General features: G+C 47.3%; 3 non-coding genes across 3 annotated transcripts; all 3 read left to right on the forward strand.

Moving 5' to 3' along the window:
* The first annotated feature begins 4,915 nt into the window (after positions 1–4,915).
* Positions 4,916–4,987, forward strand: trnac-gca (transfer RNA cysteine (anticodon GCA)). Its single transcript has one exon. It is a non-coding gene; the product is annotated as a tRNA-Cys (tRNA).
* A 2,788-nt stretch (positions 4,988–7,775) lies between these two features.
* trnac-gca (transfer RNA cysteine (anticodon GCA)) lies at positions 7,776–7,847 on the forward strand. The gene has a single exon. It is a non-coding gene; the product is annotated as a tRNA-Cys (tRNA).
* A 2,487-nt stretch (positions 7,848–10,334) lies between these two features.
* Positions 10,335–10,406, forward strand: trnac-gca (transfer RNA cysteine (anticodon GCA)). The gene has a single exon. It is a non-coding gene; the product is annotated as a tRNA-Cys (tRNA).
* Positions 10,407–11,759: the final 1,353 nt, after the last annotated feature.

An 11,759-nucleotide genomic window follows, 5' to 3' on the forward strand; every position in this document is an offset into this window, starting at 1 on the left:
TGGCACATAGTCTGCAACAATCCTCAAATAGCCTGTGGCTTTCAATTGATGGTCGACTGGAATTAACATGCCCACAGTGTAACAAGAAAACATTCCCCACGCCGTTACACCCACTCCACCGGCTTGGACTGTTGACACAAGGCAGGATGCGTCCATGGATTCATGCTGTTGGCGCCAATTCTGACACAAGCATCTGTGTGCCATTAGAAGAACCCGAAATTCATCGGTCATCAAAAACACCGCGTTCGTTCCCCTGTTCGGCTGAGCAGTGTTGATGAGCCTGTGCCCACTGCATCCGTGGCTTCTTGTAGGTAGGGCACTTTAATGCAGAACAAGAGATTGGGGTTAAAATCTGTTTTCCCCCTGTCTAGTCAGCAACAATCCTCAAATAGCCTGTGGCTTTCAATTGATGGTCGACTGGAATTAACATGCCCACAGTGTAACAACAAAATATTCCCCACGCCGTTCCACCCCCTCCACCGGCTTGGACTGTTGACACAAGGCAGGATGCGTCCATGGATTCATGCTGTTGGCGCCAATTCTGACACAAGCATCTGTGTGCCATTATAAGAACCCGAAATTCATCGGTCATCAAAAACACCGCGTTCGTTCCCCTGTTCGGCTGAGCAGTGTTGATGAGCCTGTGCCCACAGCATCCGCGGCTTCTTGTTCTTGGCTGACAGAAGTAGGAAGTATGTTTTCAGTGGTAAAGCATTTGACTGCAGATCAAGAGGTCCCTAGTTCAAATCTGGGTGCCCCCTGTCTGGCTTTCTTCACTCTCCCTTTAAGTGATTTATACTCTAGACCAGGAATATGCAGATTGAAATGACCAACAGCATGATGGATGTCAAACAATTCAGTATTGTATTCAGATCCTGAGATTGAGAACAGCAAGGTAGAGCAAAGAACCCGTTTCCATTTTCATGAAAACAGTTTGAGATGACTGTTCTTAGAGACGTGGTGCATTATAGTTAGGAAGTAGTCAGTAGTTGATGGGGTGAATTGTGGCACATAGTCTGCAACAATCCTCAAATAGCCTGTGGCTTTCAAGTGATGGTCGACTGGAATTAACATGCCCACAGTGTAACAAGAAAACATTCCCCACGCTGTTACACCCACTCCACCGGCTTGGACTGTTGACACAAGGCAGGATGCGTCCATGGATTCATGCTGTTGGCGCCAATTCTGACACAAGCATCTGTGTGCCATTAGAAGAACCCGAAATTCATCGGTCATCAAAAACACCGCGTTCGTTCCCCTGTTTGGCTGAGCAGTGTTGATGAGCTTGTGCCCACTGCATCCGCGCCTTCTTGTAGGTAGGGCACTTTAATGCAGAACAAGAGATTGGGGTTAAAATCTGTTTTCCCCCTGTCTAGTCAGCAACAATCCTCAAATAGCCTGTGTCTTTCAAGTGATGGTCGACTGGAATTAACATGCCCACAGTGTAACAACAAAATAGTCCCCACGCCGTTACACCCCCTCCACCGGCTTGGACTGTTGACACAAGGCAGGATGCGTCCATGGATTCATGCTGTTGGCGCCAATTCTGACACAAGCATCTGTGTGCCATTAGAAGAACCCGAAATTCATCGGTCATCAAAAACACCGCGTTCGTTCCCCTGTTCGGCTGAGCAGTGTTGATGAGCCTGTGCCCACAGCATCCGCGGCTTCTTGTTCTTGGCTGACAGAAGTAGGAAGTATGTTTTCAGTGGTAGAGCATTTGACTGCAGATCAAGAGGTCCCTAGTTCAAATCTGGGTGCCCCCTGTCTGGCTTTCTTCACTCTCCCTTTAAGTGATTTATACTCTAGACCAGGAATATGCAGATTGAAATGACCAACAGCATGATGGATGTCAAACAATTCAGTATTGTATTCAGATCCTGAGATTGAGAACAGCAAGGTAGAGCAAAGAACCCGTTTCCATTTTCATGAAAACAGTTTGAGATGACTGTTCTTAGAGACGTGGTGCATTATAGTTAGGAAGTAGTCAGTAGTTGATGGGGTGAATTGTGGCACATAGTCTGCAACAATCCTCAAATAGCCTGTGGCTTTCAATTGATGGTCGACTGGAATTAACATGCCCACAGTGTAACAAGAAAACATTCCCCACGCTGTTACACCCACTCCACCGGCTTGGACTGTTGACACAAGGCAGGATGCGTCCATGGATTCATGCTGTTGGCGCCAATTCTGACACAAGCATCTGTGTGCCATTAGAAGAACCCGAAATTCATCGGTCATCAAAAACACCGCGTTCGTTCCCTTGTTTGGCTGAGCAGGGTTGATGAGCTTGTGCCCACTGCATCCGCGCCTTCTTGTAGGTAGGGCACTTTAATGCAGAACAAGAGATTGGGGTTAAAATCTGTTTTCCCCCTGTCTAGTCAGCAACAATCCTCAAATAGCCTGTGGCTTTCAAGTGATGGTCGACTGGAATTAACATGCCCACAGTGTAACAACAAAATATTCCCCACGCCGTTACACCCCCTCCACCGGCTTGGACTGTTGACACAAGGCAGGATACGTCCATGGATTCATGCTGTTGGCGCCAATTCTGACACAAGCATCTGTGTGCCATTAGAAGAACCCGAAATTCATCGGTCATCAAAAACACCGCGTTCGTTCCCCTGTTCGGCTGAGTAGTGTTGATGAGCCTGTGCCCACAGCATCCGCGGCTTCTTGTTCTTGGCTGACAGAAGTAGGAAGTATGTTTTCAGTGGTTGAGCATTTGACTGCAGATCAAGAGGTCCCTAGTTCAAATCTGGATGCCCCCTGTCTGGCTTTCTTCACTCTCCCTTTAAGTGGTTTATACTCTAGACCAGGAATATGCAGATTGAAATGACCAATAGCATGATGGATGTCAAACAATTCAGTATTGTATTCAGATCCTGAGATTGAGAACGGCAAGGGAGAGCAAAGAACCCGTTTCCATTTTCATGAAAACAGTTTGAGATGACTGTTCTTAGAGACGTGGTGCATTATAGTTAGGAAGTAGTCAGTAGTTGATGGGGTGAATTGTGGCACATAGTCTGCAACAATCCTCAAATAGCCTGTGGCTTTCAATTGATGGTCGACTGGAATTAACATGCCCACAGTGTAACAAGAAAACATTCCCCACGCCGTTACACCCACTCCACCGGCTTGGACTGTTGACACAAGGCAGGATGCGTCCATGGATTCATGCTGTTGGCGCCAATTCTGACACAAGCATCTGTGTGCCATTAGAAGAACCCGAAATTCATCGGTCATCAAAAACACCGCGTTCGTTCCCCTGTTCGGCTGAGCAGTGTTGATGAGCCTGTGCCCACTGCATCCGTGGCTTCTTGTAGGTAGGGCACTTTAATGCAGAACAAGAGATTGGGGTTAAAATCTGTTTTCCCCCTGTCTAGTCAGCAACAATCCTCAAATAGCCTGTGGCTTTCAAGTGATGGTCGACTGGAATTAACATGCCCACAGTGTAACAACAAAATATTCCCCACGCCGTTACACCCCCTCCACCGGCTTGGACTGTTGACACAAGGCAGGATACGTCCATGGATTCATGCTGTTGGCGCCAATTCTGACACAAGCATCTGTGTGCCATTAGAAGAACCCGAAATTCATCAGTCATCAAAAACACCGCGTTCGTTCCCCTGTTCGGCTGAGCAGTGTTGATGAGCCTGTGCCCACAGCATCCGCGGCTTCTTGTTCTTGGCTGACAGAAGTAGGAAGTATGTTTTCAGTGGTAAAGCATTTGACTGCAGATCAAGAGGTCCCTAGTTCAAATCTGGGTGCCCCCTGTCTGGCTTTCTTCACTCTCCCTTTAAGTGATTTATACTCTAGACCAGGAATATGCAGATTGAAATGACCAACAGCATGATGGATGTCAAACAATTCAGTATTGTATTCAGATCCTGAGATTGAGAACAGCAAGGTAGAGCAAAGAACCCGTTTCCATTTTCATGAAAACAGTTTGAGATGACTGTTCTTAGAGACGTGGTGCATTATAGTTAGGAAGTAGTCAGTAGTTGATGGGGTGAATTGTGGCACATAGTCTGCAACAATCCTCAAATAGCCTGTGGCTTTCAAGTGATGGTCGACTGGAATTAACATGCCCACAGTGTAACAAGAAAACATTCCCCACGCTGTTACACCCACTCCACCGGCTTGGACTGTTGACACAAGGCAGGATGCGTCCATGGATTCATGCTGTTGGCGCCAATTCTGACACAAGCATCTGTGTGCCATTAGAAGAACCCGAAATTCATCGGTCATCAAAAACACCGCGTTCGTTCCCCTGTTTGGCTGAGCAGTGTTGATGAGCTTGTGCCCACTGCATCCGCGCCTTCTTGTAGGTAGGGCACTTTAATGCAGAACAAGAGATTGGGGTTAAAATCTGTTTTCCCCCTGTCTAGTCAGCAACAATCCTCAAATAGCCTGTGTCTTTCAAGTGATGGTCGACTGGAATTAACATGCCCACAGTGTAACAACAAAATAGTCCCCACGCCGTTACACCCCCTCCACCGGCTTGGACTGTTGACACAAGGCAGGATGCGTCCATGGATTCATGCTGTTGGCGCCAATTCTGACACAAGCATCTGTGTGCCATTAGAAGAACCCAAAATTCATCGGTCATCAAAAACACCGCGTTCGTTCCCCTGTTCGGCTGAGCAGTGTTGATGAGCTTGTGCCCACAGCATCCGCGGCTTCTTGTTCTTGGCCGACAGAAGTAGGAAGTATGTTTTTTGGGGGCATTGCTGTGCGGTAGGGCACTTTAATGCAGAACAAGGGATTGGGGTTAAAATCTGTTTTCCCCCTGTCTGGCTCTTGTCTGTATTGAGGTACCCTTAGCTGTGACATGATTATAACTGGCTATGATTGCGTTACAAAGGTCCATCCTATACAAAGCAGCAGTGATGCTGTGCAGTTTAGTTAACGTGGGGGTATAGCTCAGTGGTAGCGCATTTGACTGCAGATCAAGAGGTCCCTAGTTCAAATCTGGGTGCCCCCTGTCTGGCTTTCTTCACTCTCCCTTTAAGTGGTTTATACTCTAGACCAGGAATATGCAGATTGAAATGACCAATAGCATGATGGATGTCAAACAATTCAGTGTTGTATTCAGATCCTGAGATTGAGAACGGCAAGGGAGAGCAAAGAACCTGTTTCCATTTTCACGAAAACAGTTTGAGATGACTGTTCTTAGAGACGTGGTGCATTATAGTTAGGAAGTAGTCAGTAGTTGATGGGGTGAATTGTGGCACATAGTCTGCAACAATCCTCAAATAGCCTGTGGCTTTCAATTGATGGTCGATTGGAATTAACATGCCCACAGTGTAACAAGAAAACATTCCCCACGCCGTTACACCCACTCCACCGGCTTGGACTGTTGACACAAGGCAGGATGCGTCCATGGATTCATGCTGTTGGCGCCAATTCTGATACAAGCATCTGTGTGCCATTAGAAGAACCCGAAATTCATCGGTCATCAAAAACACCGCGTTCGTTCCCCTGTTCGGCTGAGCAGTGTTGATGAGCCTGTTCCCACAGCATCCGCGGCTTCTTGTTCTTGGCTGACAGAAGTAGGAAGTATGTTTTCAGTGGTAGAGCATTTGACTGCAGATCAAGAGGTCCCTAGTTCAAATCTGGGTGCCCCCTGTCTGGCTTTCTTCACTCTCCCTTTAAGTGATTTATACTCTAGACCAGGAATATGCAGATTGAAATGACCAACAGCATGATGGATGTCAAACAATTCAGTATTGTATTCAGATCCTGAGATTGAGAACAGCAAGGTAGAGCAAAGAACCCGTTTCCATTTTCATGAAAACAGTTTGAGATGACTGTTCTTAGAGACGTGGTGCATTATAGTTAGGAAGTAGTCAGTAGTTGATGGGGTGAATTGTGGCACATAGTCTGCAACAATCCTCAAATAGCCTGTGGCTTTCAAGTGATGGTCGACTGGAAGTAACATGCCCACAGTGTAACAAGAAAACATTCCCCACGCCATTACACCCACTCCACCGGCTTGGACTGTTGACACAAGGCAGGATGCGTCCATGGATTCATGCTGTTGGCGCCAATTCTGACACAAGCATCTGTGTGCCATTAGAAGAACCCGAAATTCATCGGTCATCAAAAACACCGCGTTCGTTCCCCTGTTCGGCTGAGCAGTGTTGATGAGCCTGTGCCCACTGCATCCGCGGCTTCTTGTAGGTAGGGCACTTTAATGCAGAACAAGAGATTGGGGTTAAAATCTGTTTTCCCCCTGTCTAGTCAGCAACAATCCTCAAATAGCCTGTGGCTTTCAAGTGATGGTCGGCTGGAATTAACATGCCCACAGTGTAACAACAAAACATTCCCCACGCCGTTACACCCCCTCCACCGGCTTGGACTTTTGACACAAGGCAGGATGCGTCCATGGATTCATGCTGTTGGCGCCAATTCTGACACAAGCATCAGTGTGCCATCAGAAGAACCCGAAATTCATCGGTCATCAAAAACACCGCGTTCGTTCCCCTGTTCGGCTGAGCAGTGTTGATGAGCCTGTGCCCACTGCATCCGCGGCTTCTTGTTCTTGGCTGACAGAAGTAGGAAGTATGTTTTCAGTGGTAGAGTATTTGACTGCAGATCAAGAGGTCCCTAGTTCAAATCTGGGTGCCCCCTGTCTGGCTTTCTTCACTCTCCCTTTAAGTGATTTATACTCTAGACCAGGAATATGCAGATTGAAATGACCAATAGCATGATGGATGTCAAACAATTCAGTATTGTATTCAGATCCTGAGATTGAGAACGGCAAGGGAGAGCAAAGAACCTGTTTCCATTTTCACGAAAACAGTTTGAGATGACTGTTCTTAGAGACGTGGTGCATTATAGTTAGGAAGTAGTCAGTAGTTGATGGGGTGAATTGTGGCACATAGTCTGCAACAATCCTCAAATAGCCTGTGGCTTTCAATTGATGGTCGACTGGAATTAACATGCCCACAGTGTAACAACAAAATATTCCCCACGCCGTTCCACCCCCTCCACCGGCTTGGACTGTTGACACAAGGCAGGATGCGTCCATGGATTCATGCTGTTGGCGCCAATTCTGACACAAGCATCTGTGTGCCATTAGAAGAACCCGAAATTCATCGGTCATCAAAAACACCGCGTTCGTTCCCCTGTTTGGCTGAGCAGTGTTGATGAGCTTGTGCCCACTGCATCCGCGCCTTCTTGTAGGTAGGGCACTTTAATGCAGAACAAGAGATTGGGGTTAAAATCTGTTTTCCCCCTGTCTAGTCAGCAACAATCCTCAAATAGCCTGTGTCTTTCAAGTGATGGTCGACTGGAATTAACATGCCCACAGTGTAACAACAAAATAGTCCCCACGCCGTTACACCCCCTCCACCGGCTTGGACTGTTGACACAAGGCAGGATGCGTCCATGGATTCATGCTGTTGGCGCCAATTCTGACACAAGCATCTGTGTGCCATTAGAAGAACCCAAAATTCATCGGTCATCAAAAACACCGCGTTCGTTCCCCTGTTCGGCTGAGCAGTGTTGATGAGCTTGTGCCCACAGCATCCGCGGCTTCTTGTTCTTGGCCGACAGAAGTAGGAAGTATGTTTTTTGGGGGCATTGCTGTGCGGTAGGGCACTTTAATGCAGAACAAGGGATTGGGGTTAAAATCTGTTTTCCCCCTGTCTGGCTCTTGTCTGTATTGAGGTACCCTTAGCTGTGACATGATTATAACTGGCTATGATTGCGTTACAAAGGTCCATCCTATACAAAGCAGCAGTGATGCTGTGCAGTTTAGTTAACGTGGGGGTATAGCTCAGTGGTAGAGCATTTGACTGCAGATCAAGAGGTCCCTAGTTCAAATCTGGGTGCCCCCTGTCTGGCTTTCTTCACTCTCCCTTTAAGTGGTTTATACTCTAGACCAGGAATATGCAGATTGAAATGACCAATAGCATGATGGATGTCAAACAATTCAGTGTTGTATTCAGATCCTGAGATTGAGAACGGCAAGGGAGAGCAAAGAACCTGTTTCCATTTTCACGAAAACAGTTTGAGATGACTGTTCTTAGAGACGTGGTGCATTATAGTTAGGAAGTAGTCAGTAGTTGATGGGGTGAATTGTGGCACATAGTCTGCAACAATCCTCAAATAGCCTGTGGCTTTCAAGTGATGGTCGACTGGAATTAACATGCCCACAGTGTAACAAGAAAACATTCCCCACGCCGTTACACCCCCTCCACCGGCTTGGACTGTTGACACAAGGCAGGATGCGTCCATGGATTCATGCTGTTGGCGCCAATTCTGACACAAGCATCTGTGTGCCATTAGAAGAACCCGAAATTCATCGGTCACCGCGTTCGTTCCCCTGTTCGGCTGAGCAGTGTTGATGAGCCTGTGCCCACTGCATCCGCGGCTTCTTGTAGGTAGGGCACTTTAATGCAGAACAAGAGATTGGGGTTAAAATCTGTTTTCCCCCTGTCTAGTCAGCAACAATCCTCAAATAGCCTGTGGCTTTCAAGTGATGGTCGACTGGAATTAACATGCCCACAGTGTAACAACAAAATAGTCCCCACGCCGTTACACCCCCTCCACCGGCTTGGACTGTTGACACAAGGCAGGATGCGTCCATGGATTCATGCTGTTGGCGCCAATTCTGACACAAGCATCTGTGTGCCATTAGAAGAACCCGAAATTCATCGGTCATCAAAAACACCGCGTTCGTTCCCCTGTTCGGCTGAGCAGTGTTGATGAGCCTGTGCCCACTGCATCCGTGGCTTCTTGTAGGTAGGGCACTTTAATGCAGAACAAGAGATTGGGGTTAAAATCTGTTTTCCCCCTGTCTAGTCAGCAACAATCCTCAAATAGCCTGTGGCTTTCAAGTGATGGTCGACTGGAATTAACATGCCCACAGTGTAACAACAAAATATTCCCCACGCCGTTACACCCCCTCCACCGGCTTGGACTGTTGACACAAGGCAGGATACGTCCATGGATTCATGCTGTTGGCGCCAATTCTGACACAAGCATCTGTGTGCCATTAGAAGAACCCGAAATTCATCGGTCATCAAAAACACCGCGTTCGTTCCCCTGTTCGGCTGAGCAGTGTTGATGAGCCTGTGCCCACAGCATCCGCGGCTTCTTGTTCTTGGCTGACAGAAGTAGGAAGTATGTTTTCAGTGGTAGAGCATTTGACTGCAGATCAAGAGGTCCCTAGTTCAAATCTGGGTGCCCCCTGTCTGGCTTTCTTCACTCTCCCTTTAAGTGGTTTATACTCTAGACCAGGAATATGCAGATTGAAATGACCAATAGCATGATGGATGTCAAACAATTCAGTGTTGTATTCAGATCCTGAGATTGAGAACGGCAAGGGAGAGCAAAGAACCTGTTTCCATTTTCACGAAAACAGTTTGAGATGACTGTTCTTAGAGACGTGGTGCATTATAGTTAGGAAGTAGTCAGTAGTTGATGGGGTGAATTGTGGCACATAGTCTGCAACAATCCTCAAATAGCCTGTGGCTTTCAAGTGATGGTCGACTGGAATTAACATGCCCACAGTGTAACAAGAAAACATTCCCCACGCCGTTACACCCCCTCCACCGGCTTGGACTGTTGACACAAGGCAGGATGCGTCCATGGATTCATGCTGTTGGCGCCAATTCTGACACAAGCATCTGTGTGCCATTAGAAGAACCCGAAATTCATCGGTCACCGCGTTCGTTCCCCTGTTCGGCTGAGCAGTGTTGATGAGCCTGTGCCCACTGCATCCGCGGCTTCTTGTAGGTAGGGCACTTTAATGCAGAACAAGAGATTGGGGTTAAAATCTGTTTTCCCCCTGTCTAGTCAGCAACAATCCTCAAATAGCCTGTGGCTTTCAAGTGATGGTCGACTGGAATTAACATGCCCACAGTGTAACAACAAAATAGTCCCCACGCCGTTACACCCCCTCCACCGGCTTGGACTGTTGACACAAGGCAGGATGCGTCCATGGATTCATGCTGTTGGCGCCAATTCTGACACAAGCATCTGTGTGCCATTAGAAGAACCCAAAATTCATCGGTCATCAAAAACACCGCGTTCGTTCCCCTGTTCGGCTGAGCAGTGTTGATGAGCTTGTGCCCACAGCATCCGCGGCTTCTTGTTCTTGGCCGACAGAAGTAGGAAGTATGTTTTTTGGGGGCATTGCTGTGCGGTAGGGCACTTTAATGCAGAACAAGAGATTGGGGTTAAAATCTGTTTTCCCCCTGTCTGGCTCTTGTCTGTATTGAGGTACCCTTAGCTGTGACATGATTATAACTGGCTATGATTGCGTTACAAAGGTCCATCCTATACAAAGCAGCAGTGATGCTGTGCAGTTTAGTTAACGTGGGGGTATAGCTCAGTGGTAGAGCATTTGACTGCAGATCAAGAGGTCCCTAGTTCAAATCTGGGTGCCCCCTGTCTGGCTTTCTTCACTCTCCCTTTAAGTGGTTTATACTCTAGACCAGGAATATGCAGATTGAAATGACCAATAGCATGATGGATGTCAAACAATTCAGTATTATATTCAGATCCTGCGATTGAGAACGGCAAGGGAGAGCAAAGAACCCGTTTCCATTTTCATGAAAACAGTTTGAGATGACTGTTCTTAGAGACGTGGTGCATTATAGTTAGGAAGTAGTCAGTAGTTGATGGGGTGAATTGTGGCACATAGTGTGCAAGAATCCTCAAATAGCCTGTGGCTTTCAAGTGATGGTCGACTGGAATTAACATGCCCACAGTGTAACAACAAAACATTCCCCACGCCGTTACACCCACTCCACCGGCTTGGACTGTTGACACAAGGCAGGATGCGTCCATGGATTCATGCTGTTGGCGCCAATTCTGACACAAGCATCTGTGTGCCATTAGAAGAACCCGAAATTCATCGGTCATCAAAAACACCGCGTTCGTTCCCCAGTTCGGCTGAGCAGTGTTGATGAGCCTCTGCCCACAGCATCCGCGGCTTCTTGTTCTTGGCTGACAGAAGTAGGAAGTATGTTTTCAGTGGTAGAGCATTTGACTGCAGATCAAGAGGTGCCTAGTTCAAATCTGGGTGCCCCCTGTCTGGCTTTCTTCACTCTCCCTTTAAGTGGTTTATACTCTAGACCAGGAATATGCAGATTGAAATGACCAATAGCATGATGGATGTCAAACAATTCAGTATTGTATTCAGATCCTGAGATTGAGAACGGCAAGGGAGAGCAAAGAACCTGTTTCCATTTTCACGAAAACAGTTTGAGATGACTGTTCTTAGAGACGTGGTGCATTATAGTTAGGACGTAGTCAGTAGTTGATGGGGTGAATTGTGGCACATAGTCTGCAACAGTCCTCAAATAGCCTGTGGCTTTCAATTGATGGTCGACTGGAATTAACATGCCCACAGTGTAACAAGAAAACATTCCCCACGCCGTTACACCCACTCCACCGGCTTGGACTGTTGACACAAGGCAGGATGCGTCCATGGATTCATGCTGTTGGCGCCAATTCTGACACAAGCATCTGTGTGCCATTAGAAGAACCCGAAATTCATCGGTCATCAAAAACACCGCGTTCGTTCCCCTGTTTGGCTGAGCAGTGCTGATGAGCTTGTGCCCACTGCATCCGCGGCTTCTTGTAGGTAGGGCACTTTAATGCAGAACAAGAGATTGGGGTTAAAATCTGTTTTCCCCCTGTCTAGTCAGCAACAATCCTCAAATAGCCTGTGGCTTTCAAGTGATTGTCGACTGGAATTAACATGCCCACAGTGTAACAACAAAATATCCCCCACGCCG

This window comes from Ictalurus punctatus, chromosome 2, assembly GCF_001660625.3.
Source record: "Ictalurus punctatus breed USDA103 chromosome 2, Coco_2.0, whole genome shotgun sequence".
Lineage (NCBI taxonomy): Eukaryota > Metazoa > Chordata > Actinopteri > Siluriformes > Ictaluridae > Ictalurus > Ictalurus punctatus.